This window comes from Melanerpes formicivorus, unplaced genomic scaffold (assembly GCF_026170545.1).
Source record: "Melanerpes formicivorus ecotype bairdi unplaced genomic scaffold, bMelFor1.0.p_v2 SCAF_120, whole genome shotgun sequence".
Taxonomy (NCBI): domain Eukaryota; kingdom Metazoa; phylum Chordata; class Aves; order Piciformes; family Picidae; genus Melanerpes; species Melanerpes formicivorus.
In genome coordinates, this window is record NW_027142472.1 from 1,381,289 (window position 1) to 1,394,675 (window position 13,387).

A 13,387-nucleotide genomic window follows, 5' to 3' on the forward strand; every position below is an offset into this window, starting at 1 on the left:
GGATGGCCTCCCTTCCCTCCAGCGTGTCTGCTGCACCACACAGCTTGGTGTCATCAGCAAACTTGCTGAGGGTGCACTCAATGCCACTGTCCATGTCCCCCACAAAGATGTTGAATAAGATAGGTCCCAGGACTGATCCCTGAGGGACTCCACTTGTCACTGGCCTCCACTGGGACATGGAGCCATTGACAGCCACTCTTTGGGTGCGGCCATCAAGCCAGTTCCTTATCCATCTAGTGGTCCACCCATCAAACCCATGTGTCACCAGTTTGGAGACCAGGATGTGGTGCGGGACAGTGTCGAAGGCTTTGCTCAGGTCCAGGTAAACGACATCAGTTGCTCGCCCCTCATCTATTAATTTTGTCACCTGCTCATAGAAGGCCACCAGGTTGGTCAGGCAGGATTTGCCCTTGGCAAAGCCATGCTGACTGTTCCCAATCACCTCTTCACTATTCTTTTGAGCGAGTAGTGACTTACTTAAGCGAGTTCGTCTTACTTCCTTTCAGACTCTGTGTATGTGTATTGTCCAAACAAAATACACATTAAGGTCAAGCTGACAGAATACGAAGCCTTACCATTTTATTTCTTGGTGAAAACCAGGTAATACTCATGGTTTTGTTTTTTCAGATAGGCTAAAGAAACTTTTAGTTGTAACAGAAGACCCAAAGACAATGGCAACAAGCAGTTTTTTCCTGAAGGCTGTGACACAGATGATGTCTGTTATTATTAAGATCTAGCTGTAACCCATCCATCTGTTAATCTTCTTGTGTGTGCCATAGCAGGTTATTTGTAACTGAGGGCTGAGTGAAAACAAAAACATATTAAAAATTCTTTATAATAACCTTCTGTGGACACATGATACTTTGTTTATTATTGTCTTTTGTTTTCAAAACTGAGAGGGTTTGTGCATTTATGTGACCTTTCATTTAGGAAAGCAGTCTTGTACTTTGCGTGGCTTTTGCACTTACGTGGTCTTATGAGAATTTAGTTAGAATGAAGCAGGATGCTTAACATCTGTAAGATGCATCCTTGAAAACTCATTTTAGTAACTTGAAATGAAAAGCTTCATGGGCATCTGAAAAGGGATAAAAAACAAGGCATGAGCAAGAAGCCACACTCTTTTAACATATTTTGCATCCCATTCAGGCAGATGTTTGGCCTCAAGACATGTAAAGTGGATGGGTTTGATTTGCTCTTATCTCTCTGAAACCTGAACTGGGGAGATGAGAGAAGCTCAGCAGGCAATTAGCTAAATAAAGGAATGAGATAAGCAAAATGTTGGAGAATAACCTATAAATCTAGGAATAAATACATATTTTTGCCAACTGTATAAATTCTACTAAAACATTGACATGGTAATAGGTTATCTCTAAAAAGATGTGATAAACCTATCAGGATATAATACAATGATGAATGAGATTTTCTTTCATCTATTTATAAATCTGAGATTGGAGTCTAGCCTGAAGAACTGAAGTCCTTTCTTCCATGCTGTAGTGTACTGGATATGTTACTTGACTTCAGAATGTGTTTTATTGCCTATTGAATAACTGTTCTGAACAGGCAGTTGAACCCACCAGCCACTATGCAGATCTAGGGCACAATCTGAAGCATCTTAATTAATTCCCCCAACTTGATTGTTGCAGTGCCTTAAAGTTGAATTGTCTACATTAGACACCCCCTGTGACAGTACAAGCGGTGAAGATGGTTAAGTACCTTAGAATAGCAATACAAAGAAAGAAATGTGGAGCAAATCAGTTAGGAAAAGCAGGCACAGGCCTAATGTCTGGCATCTATGTAAACCTAAGAGACACAACCCATAGCCAGGCATTAACTATCTGCACCTGTCTGAAAGCAGAAAACAAGGACTTTGCATGCACTGTACACTCTGTAGCAGTGGCTAACTAAGCATGACTTATCCTTACTCAAATACAGCCCCAGGAAAAAAGCCCACACCTGCCCATTTTAAATATAATCACAAAATGTTTCAATCATCAACTCAAAACACAGGAAATTTGAATTAATTTCTCTCATTTGGGGGTAAGGGCCAAGACTTTTTCCTCCTTACAGCTTTCAAATGATCAAATCCACAGAATGAAAATAACAGTCTTCTTTCCTTATGTAGTTGTTTGGGTGAATTTTATTTATGTAAGAGCAGCGATAGAGAAACCTGGGAGACAAAAATGCTACACAAGGTGAGAAGAGAATTGCCTGTTTTTTTGGCACAACAGCCAAGAATGGCACTCAGACCATGCAAGTTGCCAGCAGGGCCCATCTGTTAAGCAGCAGAGTAAATCAGATGCTGCAAGTTTCCAGGAATCTCAGGAAAGGAAGTCAATGAGGAGAGGTAAATAAAGGCAGGAAGGTCATTTTCACCTCAAAGGTCTAAGAGAGCTTTTTCTCTCTGTACTGTGCTCTTAAATTGGTCCTTTCCTGTACAGGACTGCGATTGATTAGTCCTCTTAAAGTGTACCCAGACTTTATGCCTCTGGCTGTCTGGTCAGATTTCTGAAACTCTAAGGGCAGTACAATGGAGGATGCAAACATGGCGCTCTGTTGGAACATGACTTTTGGCATGTTTCAGTGCCTGGGATCTTCTGAATGCTTTTTGTTCATGCACACTGCCTTGGGACTCCAAGGACCTAGAAACTTCATGTCATTAGTTATATTATTTGGACTGAAATTTTAAATAAGAGTATACATTCTTGTCTTCAGCACAAATTCATTATTTGGTATGCATGTGAGAGATCTTTGAACACACAGCTTATGAGGAAATATGTTTTCCAATGATCCCATTCTCTTATTAATCCTGGCTCTATTACTTTCAGATCCTGCATTTGCAATGAACATGTGAAGATTCAGGATGTCATTTGTCTTTTCTGTCTCTGTCAGATATGTTGTCTGTATTATTCACTTAACTGGGTAAGTCCTCTGTAAAATGCTCATGTTCCCTAGAACTTGGTCATTAGTTGAGTGATAATTAAAACCAATCATTTAAACTGAGCTCAATAGCTTATCAGTTTCAGGTGTTCAGCAAGGAATCTTCTATATTCCCCAGATCTGACCATTGCTTGTCCTGGAAAATCTGACAGCAGCTTGGCCTGTGGGACAGTTTTCCACTCTCAGGGAAGAAAGGGTGATGTTTTACACAGGTATAGCCTATTCTGTTCTATCCCTGCTTGCAGCAGCTGATGTGCACAGGACTGTTCAGGGCATATGTGAAAAGTATTGTGCAGGAGATATGCTACTGTATGCTCCAGTTCTGTGCTGCTCCTGGTACTTACCAGTGTGCCTCAAACCATTTTGGTGCATGCTAAGAGAATATCCCATGATCTTTCATGTAAAACTGCACACTGGAGTCTGTATTCAGGTGCATGATGGCAGGGGGTTGAGCAGTTTTACAGAGTTTCACTTGTATGACTGCTGTCTGATTCTGGCACCACTTATCCACCACACTCAAATCTGGTGTCAAAAGCCCTCAAGATTTTCCATTGTTGAGACTTTAATATCAGACTTTGTAATTTTTTCCTGGAATGCACTTTAGACTGTTAATTGTCATGAAGAGCTGTAGTCCAAAATAGCCTTTTTATTAAAATTTTGAAAAGAAAAAGCTAAAAAAAACCAAAGAAAGTAAAATCAGCTGTGCTTGATCAAGTTGCAGAAAAGAGCCAAGCAGAAAATTTCAGAGCAGAAAAGAGAGTGAACTGAAACTAATAAATGTATAATTCCCCCAATGCAGTGCATATCTGAGCTTCAAGAAATCTTGGAGTTACATTGAGAATTAGATTCTTTATCTTAATACCCATCCAAATTTCAAGAGCTATATTACTGCCTTTTGTATGAAGAATACTAGCAAGGAAAAAATATGATGCATACGTGGTCTCCCCAATGGAGAGAACAGTAATAATACGGTAGAGCCCTTTTCTATTGGATTGTCTGACACAGTAAATGTTTCTGAACCCCTGGATACCTTTATTTAACTTTTCCCCCTGTCTTTCAACAGAAAAAAAAAAAAAAGGAGGGGGTGGATTTCTATTGCATATTGTGAACAATAATTTGGCAAATTCCACTCTAAAGGACATATAGTTCCATGTATTCATAGCCTTCTAATTCTCTCGGCAAAATACTATAATTCACAATTGCATCAAGCAAAACATAAAAGTCAAAATGTGTGTATATGTTAGTGTGATCGTTTGACGCTGTCCCCTTAAGAAAGGGAATATGGTGGACGGAAGTTGATAAACGAAAAGAAGGATCTAAACTAATTTCATTGGTAGAGTGGGAGGAAGCACCTTCTGAACTGGGAGTGCAAGAGGGTATCCTGGGCATTCCAGCACTTCTCTATCAGTCTTCTTCCACTCCTCCGCCGAGCAGCAGCTCTCTGTGCTGGGCTTTCAGCCAAGGCTTTGGCCTTGAAACTGATAAGGCCTGTATTAACTGCTTTCCAATTAACACAACTGCTTCTAACCTTTTTTCTCTTTCTCTCTCTTTCTAACCTGCTCTGGGGAAAAGGGGGAGAGAGGGGGAGAGCGGAGGTGGGGAACCCCCTCAGCACAGGGGGAACTCTCATTTCTGTGCTACTCTGTTGTATATCTTTGTATATATTGTAAATATTGTAAATTTGTATATATTTCCCTGCATATCCTACATTGCTTTGTAAATATACAGCTCCACTGCTTTGCTAATTCAGCTGTGAGTTTTTTTTTCCTTTCCCTTCAATTTTTCCTTCCCTTTACTTTACAGGGGGGAGGGAGGAGGCTTTTTGGCCTTACGCTTCCAACCCTACGACAGTTAGCTATATAATGTAGCTTGTGTCTTCACTTTTCACTGCCAATGTGTAGATTAATTTTTTGTCTTCTGTTGCATGCCTTTCTCTTTTCATTATAAACTCTGCAGACGTGCTTCTCCTGGACCAGGATCTCAGGAAAATGGCGACCAGAAAACAGTGGTGCGGCTGGATTGTGGAAGTGCCTGTAAGTGAGACTGGTTTCACTAACCTGTGGTTGAGGAAAGCTATTCTGCAGAGGAACTAATAATGAAACTGATTTGATTGTCATTTTGTTCAGTTCTCGAAAACATGACCAGCTAGTTCCAGAAATAACAAAACCCTTGGTTCAATCAGTCAATTAAATTGAATTATTGGAGTGAGTTATTTTTTGCGCATACTTTGTGAGACCTGACTGTCTAGTTTCAGCCTGGCTGAAGGGACCCCAGACATCAGAGCTCAGTTCTGCATCTTGCTGGCACATTTATTTTTATCTATGTTGAGAGCTCACAGCACAGAGTCAAATGTGGTTATCAAATGTCTGACAGAACACTGACTCTCTTTACCTTTCTTTGTAGTGTTTTTTTAGCTCAGAAAATATGTATCAGTCCCACTTCTTGTTTTATCTTGAGCATACTGGCATCAAATACTGAAATAATATTGAGGGACTGTCATGATGCCACACTGCCTGTTTGTGCCTTAAGGGGACCTTGTTTTGTGAGGCTTTTATAGTTCAGTGAATGCACAGTATAAACATATAGTATCAAGTATCTTCTCATTTGAAATCAGATTTTGCAGAGGGTAGAAATTAATTTGCTAGTCATACTCGTCACAGTTAACCACTCTAGAAGTTTACAGTTCAATGCACCTACTGTTTATCTCTCTGCCTATGAAGTGCAATTTTCAGCTGTTTTTCAAGAGTGTGTACACAGTATGCATTTAGAAAATTGCTAATGATATGAAATTTAAGCTCATGTGGTTTAACATTGAGCTTATTACTATGATGTCTGTAAGAAATTTAGAAAGTGTCTCAACCTAGATGATCTGGAGCAGCTGCTCAGATGTGACTGGCAGTAATAAAAGTTAGAAATTATGTAAGTTTATGGTAAAAAGGCTTGAGTAAATGAAAGGTGAAATTAAAAGAGAATTGTTTAGGCTACATCCACTATATTGAAGTGTGCAAAGCTGGATTAGCAGTGTTTGTTGCCAGCCTTTATTCATATTATTTGACATTTTGCTAGAAAATGCTTTTTCAGAGTCTTAAATCACTTGAGTAGTTGTTTAACCATGAGATATTGAAAGATACTGTAGGAAAAAAGATAAACAGCTAAAGTCCTTCAAGTAAGCAGATGGCCTTCTAAATTTTTCATGGGGCTGAAAAAAGTTTCTGCTAAACGATAAACTAATTTTAATTGAAATATGCTACAGTAAAATGGGAAAGGTCATACGCCCATAACTGCATTTAAAATATGAATAAAAGTGTATATCCTTTAAAATAAACCTAGAAAAGGCAAATAGTCACTCATGTAGTATATTTAGATGAATTAAAATGAACATCTGTGAAGATTACTTACGCAATCTTTCATAGATAATTGTTGGGCATTAGCTGAACTAGGATTAATAAACAGGGGGAGGAAGGGGGAAGTAAACAGTGGAGCTCCAAGGAAAGTGCAGCTTTCCTGCCTTTTTCCCAGCCACATGCATTTTGTTCTATAACAATTTCCAACTCTTCTACAAGGTACCAAGACTTCTGGAGTGAAAGGTACAGTTCTCACATCTATCTGTCTGGGGAATTCAGATAAAATTTCCTGATCACCTGTCACTCTGCATTTTCATTTCTGAACACTGAGAATTCTTTGAGAAGATGGAGTACCGCATGTGTGGGTTTGGTAGAAACACTTTGCAATCTCCATGATGGCAAATTGAGGTGGTTAAGTAGAGCTGTGTGTATCCACTAGTATCCAAATCATGCTTATAGATACTTTTATGCTAGCATACTTGAGCTGGTGCTATTACATGTTTACAAGTTCTTCCTCTAAGTAATTTCCAGAGAGAATCCATTTGAGTGCTGATAGGCCTGTGCCACTGTGTTTTTTATAGAAGTGGTTGCAGACAGGATCTGTGTGAACTCCCAGCCTCATGCCTCTGAACCACATCCATGTCAGTACTTCTCTGTCTCATGAATTTGAAGTTAACTGCCTGGCATGGTGTGCTCTCTGCCTTGGATTGGGTTTGCACTTGTGCTGTTATTGGTGTCATGTGCGGTCTTGTAAATGTGTTTACCCTTAGTGGCTTCAGAGAAACCTCCATGGTCTTACAGATTTGCTTGTTTTCATGGCTGATTTCCCCATCTTGTTCAACTGCAAAAAATCCTTTTCCCTGAAGCAAGACTTATGTAGACTGATGGCTTCACCACCTAATAATTTCTGTATGTGTAAGAATGAATCTTAAAGAAAAGACTTCCTATGAAAGGTAATGCATGTGACTTGTAACCATAACACCTTTAAACATAAATATCCATGGAGCAAAAGCTAATCATTAAATCCTCAAAATCTTTTCTCACTTTGCAATACACCTGGCAAATGTCTGTGCCTGTGGTTGATTATCTGTCCATGGCTTTCATTTCACTATTAAAATTAAAAGCAGGATCGCTTTCTGTGGTACTTAAGGTTTTGTAATACACTTAACTTCACATCAGCACACTTCTGTACTCAGAATCACATCATCACACTCCCTCAGTCCAAGCAGTTCTACTTGAGGGCATAAAATGATCAGCTTGTGTCTTCCTAGTGCGTAAGATTGATCAAAGTAAACCGTTAATCAAATAGATATGAAAATTAGAAATAATAATACGAGGTGTTAGATAACACAATCTGCATGCAATAGCAGCTTGATCTCTCAGGAAATTAAAATAATTTAACAAAAAGGCCATATTTAACAGACTGCATGATGGAATTAAGAATGGAAATCTAGCCTATTAATCATGCAAGAAATTGCAATTAAATTTATATTTCTTAATTTCATAGTGGAGAGTTTTTAAATTAAATCATTAACTATTTGCTTGAATCCTTACTTCTGTGCAATTACACTTCAGATGGGAACAAAGTGCAGGTTTTAGGAGTTAAAAAACATTTTCCATACAATTTATTATTTATTGGTTTACCACTCTCGGTGTTTTTTCCTCTCGGTTCCTTTTGTTCTTTGTATCTCATCCACCACAAGCAGTGTGGTAGTTTTGTCTTACTCAAAATGCTTTCATTTCCAATACAAAAAAATAATATATTCAGCTTTGCACAGATTTTGATTATTTTGTGATGAAAACATTTGAATTGCCTGTGTGTACTTGAAAACAGGATTTGTAACACTTGAATCGAAGACAGTGAAGGGTTCTGTGTTTGTAAAAGGAAGTGGCCCTCTGGAGCTGGTCTCACTGGTTCCTCCACATTTATTTCAAGACATCAGCTTTACTTTTAAACTTTGCTACTACAGCCTAAGCACTGCAAATGTAAGCTGAAAATTATCCTCACTTATATTTCAGCTTTGTCTAAAAAGTGAAAGAAAAATTGGAGAATAAACACCTGATACCAGTATTTCTGTTGAAACAGTCAGTCTTATCATCATTGCTAACAAGTAAGTCCTCTTCAGTCTTTAGGGAAGAGCTTTGAAAGCACTATCCCTGCTAACTGGAGATAAGATTACACAGATGAGACTAGAGAGATGTACATTTCTGATGAAGGATTAAGTTAGTGAGTGATCTCCAAAAAACTTTTAAGATTAATTCAGATTTCCAGCATCCACAAAAGGCGGAATTCATGCTACGATCTTCCAAAGGAATTTGTGCAGAACCTCTGTCCCCTTAGAATAAAAATAGAATAAACCAAACCAGGTTGGAAGAGACCTTCAAGATCATTGTGTCCAACCCATCAACCAATCCAACCCACCCAAACAGCTAACCCATGGCACCAAGCACCCCATCAAGTCTCCTTCTGAACACCTTCAATGACAGCGACTCCACCACCTCCCCAGGCAACCCATTCCATAGTGCAATCACTCTTTCTGTATAGAACTTCTTCCTTCTTTCACAAAAGCTGCAGGAACTGATTGTCTCTGAGACCTCAGTCTCAGTTGTGTTTTGTTGAATTGAGTTTGGACACTAAACAGTTTTTTTGAGAGTAGTGAATGATGGGGAGACAGACAGGTGTAAAAGAAGTCATGATATGACTATACATTTCTCATTTGCTTAGGAAAGTTTAAATCCATTATGGTATGCACCACCAGTCTAAGGAGTTTTACTGAATGTTTGGATCTTTTGGTTGGTAGTAACTAAGGAGAAACATCTAGATATTCCCAAAAGGAGAAGAGTCTACTGTCTTGCTGTAAAAAAAAATATTACAGAAAGATAATGAGGTACTACTATTGTTTGTGTGATAAGGAGGATTTTACCATTAAAGATGTGCAGATCAGTCACATCAGAGGTCCAGGACACAACTGTCAGTTCTTGTCACCAGTATGTAGTTCAAAACAAATGCCTGAGATGGGACACAGATAGATTAATAGAAGCTTGATATACTTAGCAAAAGAAGGGCTGAAGGGGGGGATGCATTGCTTCATAAACAAAACCTTGGTATAAATGTTTTCCCTCTGTGTGATCTCTACCCATTCAGATTGGAAGGAGTAACCTAGCTGAAACATAAGACATTTTTGCATTTGAAACTTACTGATTCATAATGCTGTCTCGTGAGTCAGTGTGAGTTTAGTCTGTACTGACTTTAGCTGCCTTCAGATTAGGAACCTTGTATAAGTAATTGATGATGTGTACTTCATTTAGATAATGCCTCAAGGGACAGATTCTTCCCTAGACTGCTCTAATTTCTTACAGGTTTATTTTAGGGTGTGAGAGGCTCTTTCTGTGAGGTGCTGATGACTTCTCTGACAAAGCCTGGTAATGAAAAGAAGGTGCCTGTTTGAAATTAGCAGAAATCACATGAACTAACTGCTTCCCTTTAGAAGCCTTTGAAAATTTAAAACATATATATATTTGCAAGACCAGAATCTGACCCAGCTTCTATATTAATTTCAGGTTTACCTTGGATTGTGTCCAGTTTTACCTTGGAAACACATGCATCTTCCACATACTAATGGAATCTGATGGGGGGGAAAAAAGGTAATCTCATCAAACTGCAAGAGTAAGATGATACTTCACTAGGAATTGAATTTTAATATAGTGTATGAACCTGGAGTCATATGCAAATGTAGGGTGTGTAACTTCATGGCTGTGTCATGAGGGTTTGATATATTTCCCTACCAAAGCACTTGCCAAACTTTCACAATTTTCTTATTTGTGTAATAAAATATCTGTTCCTTCCTGTCTGTTATGTTATTTTAAAACGTGGTAATTTGTCCTTCATTTCCCCATTTATAGTGGCAAATGGCACTGCTGAAAGGATCTCAGAGCTCTAACCCCATACTTAGAAAACAGAATGAAGTTACTTCATGTGTTTTAAGGTATACAGTTTCTATGGACAGTTTCTTTCCATCTCACGATTTTCTCCACTGAGTTTTGACTCAGAGCAAGTGTTTACTACTAGTGCTTTCTTGTTTTAGTAACAGTATGTGAAGATTAGGTTTTAGAACATTCTCAAATATCTTCTGCCTGAATTCTCTTTAAGGACTATTCCCAATTGTCTCAGCACCAACATCATTTACACATTTTTGTTATGCTAATAGGAGTGTAGCATTATGCACTGTGTCCTTTATCCTGACGGATTTTGTTCCATCCATTTTGCTTGCGTTTCTAATCTGATAACAGAATATATTAAAAACATCTGTCCTTGTGTTACAAGCATTTGTTATTTGTAGGAGATAGGAAATAGAAATATGAAATTAATTTTCATTATGAATTGTACTTGCCCTCAGAAGGAGTTGCAGGAGATTGCATATTTTTCTGCTTCAGAGTAAGAAATGAGATTATATCATATTACACTGATTAGCAATTCACTGCTAATATGAAACCTGTACTTACTAGGGAAAAAAAACCCAAACAAGCAACATTTGTTTTTTCTGCTTTGAAAGAGTTAGGATTTATTTATCTCTCTGAAGGCAAGTACAGTCAGGATTTCAATCAATTTTAGCATATATGACAATTGAAGTGTGTCACAAGTTATATGAGACGACTCAGACAATGGTTTTCTTTATTGGATTAAATTTATGCATTGGTTATATTTGCATGTGTCTGGAATCTTTTAATATCAGAGATGCCAAAACAAGTTTAGGTAAGCTAACAAACAAGCCACTTGTTTAGTTAAAACAAAGGGTGCCTTCTTATTTGTGTTGTTTTGTTTGCAAGGATTAGTATCAAGTGAGTTCCTGTTGCAAAATTTGGGGAACTTTTTCAAGGCACAGTCAAGCCTAATCATAACTATTCTGTTTCTCTTTTTATACCAGTCAAACTTCACAGCTGTTTGAGAATGTTTCTGCATTGTAGGGGATTTTTAAGGGTAAAGTAATTTAAAATCGAAGGTGACTGATGAAGAGATTTGAATTTCCAAATTCTGCTTCATGTTAGGGTTTGTTTTGGGGGTTGTTTTTTCACTCCTTGAATTTTGTGGCTGCTTTTTTTTTTTGAGGAAAGAAACATTTCTGGTATCCTGGGAAAATCTGAGGAACCGTCAGACCCTAATGATAAACTTGTACTTATCCTATGGATATTTGCTGTTTGTTTTTTTCCTGCAGAAGGGAATGCTAAGATTGATTAGCTCCAGCCTGGCAGCCTTTAAAGCATTACAGACTTCCTGAAATGAAGCTGTGGATAGTGAGAAGAAACTGAACTCTAACTCTTCTGTAGAAGAACGTAAGCCTTTTCTTCTGGCAGAAATGTATTATCCTGTCCCTCTTAGAACTTTTGTTTTGCACATTGAATTCATACATGGCAAGAGAGCCACATGAATACTTGTCTAACTCAAGACATCATGAAAGTCAAACTGATATTTCCTCCCCCCAATATGTTTGCTGTGCTCAGATGAATGGATATCCAAGTCTTTTTTTTAACTAGTAAAGCCTTTCTGTCTTAAGAGTTAAATTTTGTCAGTGTTACCTGACTCCAAGTGACAATTCAAAATATATCAAACCCAAAAATATTACAGTAAAAGTGACAGTTATGCTGTCTGAATGACAGCATGAATTCTAGCAATAAAATGTTTTAAAATGCTCTAAAATTCCATATTAACTAGATCTCTGCAGTATGTGATTTATTAGAGTTTATTGCTTGGAATTTTGCAATAAATCGTAATCCCTTCATGCACACCATCACCCAATAGGAATAATAGCTTAGAAGTTCTGTAATACAAATCTTTAATGCATGTAAGTGATGCTGGCCATATTGCTGTGCTGTTCTGGGAAATGGCTTGGATTAGCTATTGCTAAGGTTTCCCAAGTTTCTGTGATAACTGCCACCACTAGAAATTCTTTGTCTGTTAGCATGGAAATAATCACATTCTGTCTAGTGTTAGTCTAAAATCTAATATTTCTGTGGAATCTAAGGCAAGAAATTGTAAGACAGGAGTACAAAAGTACTATTGATTCTTGATTATAATGAGTATATCTTTTTTTGTTCTGTTTGAGCAGCTTTTACATCCAAAAACTTCGCATTGCACATCCTGGAAAACCTGCAGTGTTTGCTCCACATTGCAAGCCATACTCTAAACTTAAACCAATACCCAATCTGCCTAAATGTGGGCAGAGAATGTAAGTGTCCAGTGAATTCTTCATGCTAGCATACAGCTTGTATACTGCTATGGGAGAAGAAAATAATCAATGACATTTGCATTTGAAGTCAGTGATTATCTATGTCAAACTGCAAATCTGAAGTCAATTTGAGAAGAACTTCCTTGTGGATACTGCTTAGCGCAGGAGTTGTGCTCTGCAGTGTGGTGCTCTTCTGGGAACTCATGAATTCAGCCTGAAGGAAGAAATTGGGAAAGGTATGAGCAAAAGTTACCTATAATTAATCCCATTTTGCAGTCTCACCAGTGCCACTGACCAGTGTTCGTGTATGTGTGTGTTAATGTGAGCAGAGACAAGGGAGGAAGAAATGCTTCCCAGCTCTACAGAGGTGCCTGCCTCAATATGTTCTGCTCCCTAAATAGTACTAAGAAGTTACAAGTAGTTGTGCTCTGCAGTCACATGGAGATATGAATGAGGAGAAGAAATCCTCTAGTCCCAGCTACCTCTTTATACACTTCTGAAGCACATTGGCACAGAGTGTGCTTGTGATGAGTTAGCAGGCTGAAATGGAGATGATTTCTAAAGAGGGGAGAATTTAATGCAGAGTGAATGATGGATGTAAAGGCAGATTTACTAGAGCTGTACTAGCTGGTGTTCTGACTATAACTCCTGTAACTAAAAGCACTTATGGCTAAAAAAACCATTTAGTTGAAAAATTAATTGGAAAACAATCTGATTTAAAGTAAGAGAAAGTGCATGCATAAATCTAAACCACCTTTTAAATACAAAACATCGCTTCTTTACTCATTTCCAGTTTACTGAATACTTCGTAACAATGTTTTAATAGCATGCTATAGCAAGTTCTTATGGTCTCATCTCTAAAGGTCAGATGCTTTACATGAA

General features: G+C 38.1%; 1 long non-coding RNA gene across 1 annotated transcript in view; it reads left to right on the forward strand.

Moving 5' to 3' along the window:
- The first annotated feature begins 2,830 nt into the window (after nucleotides 1-2,830).
- LOC137456274 (uncharacterized) overlaps nucleotides 2,831-13,387 on the forward strand; it is a 57,312-nt gene continuing 46,755 nt past the window's right edge. Inside the window, exons 1-8 of the long non-coding RNA XR_010991006.1 lie at nucleotides 2,831-2,919; nucleotides 3,018-3,149; nucleotides 4,894-4,970; nucleotides 9,843-9,926; nucleotides 10,185-10,267; nucleotides 11,495-11,612; nucleotides 12,386-12,505; nucleotides 12,594-12,741. This is a non-coding gene — a long non-coding RNA (uncharacterized lncRNA). The remainder of the gene's footprint in view (nucleotides 2,920-3,017; nucleotides 3,150-4,893; nucleotides 4,971-9,842; nucleotides 9,927-10,184; nucleotides 10,268-11,494; nucleotides 11,613-12,385; nucleotides 12,506-12,593; nucleotides 12,742-13,387) is intronic.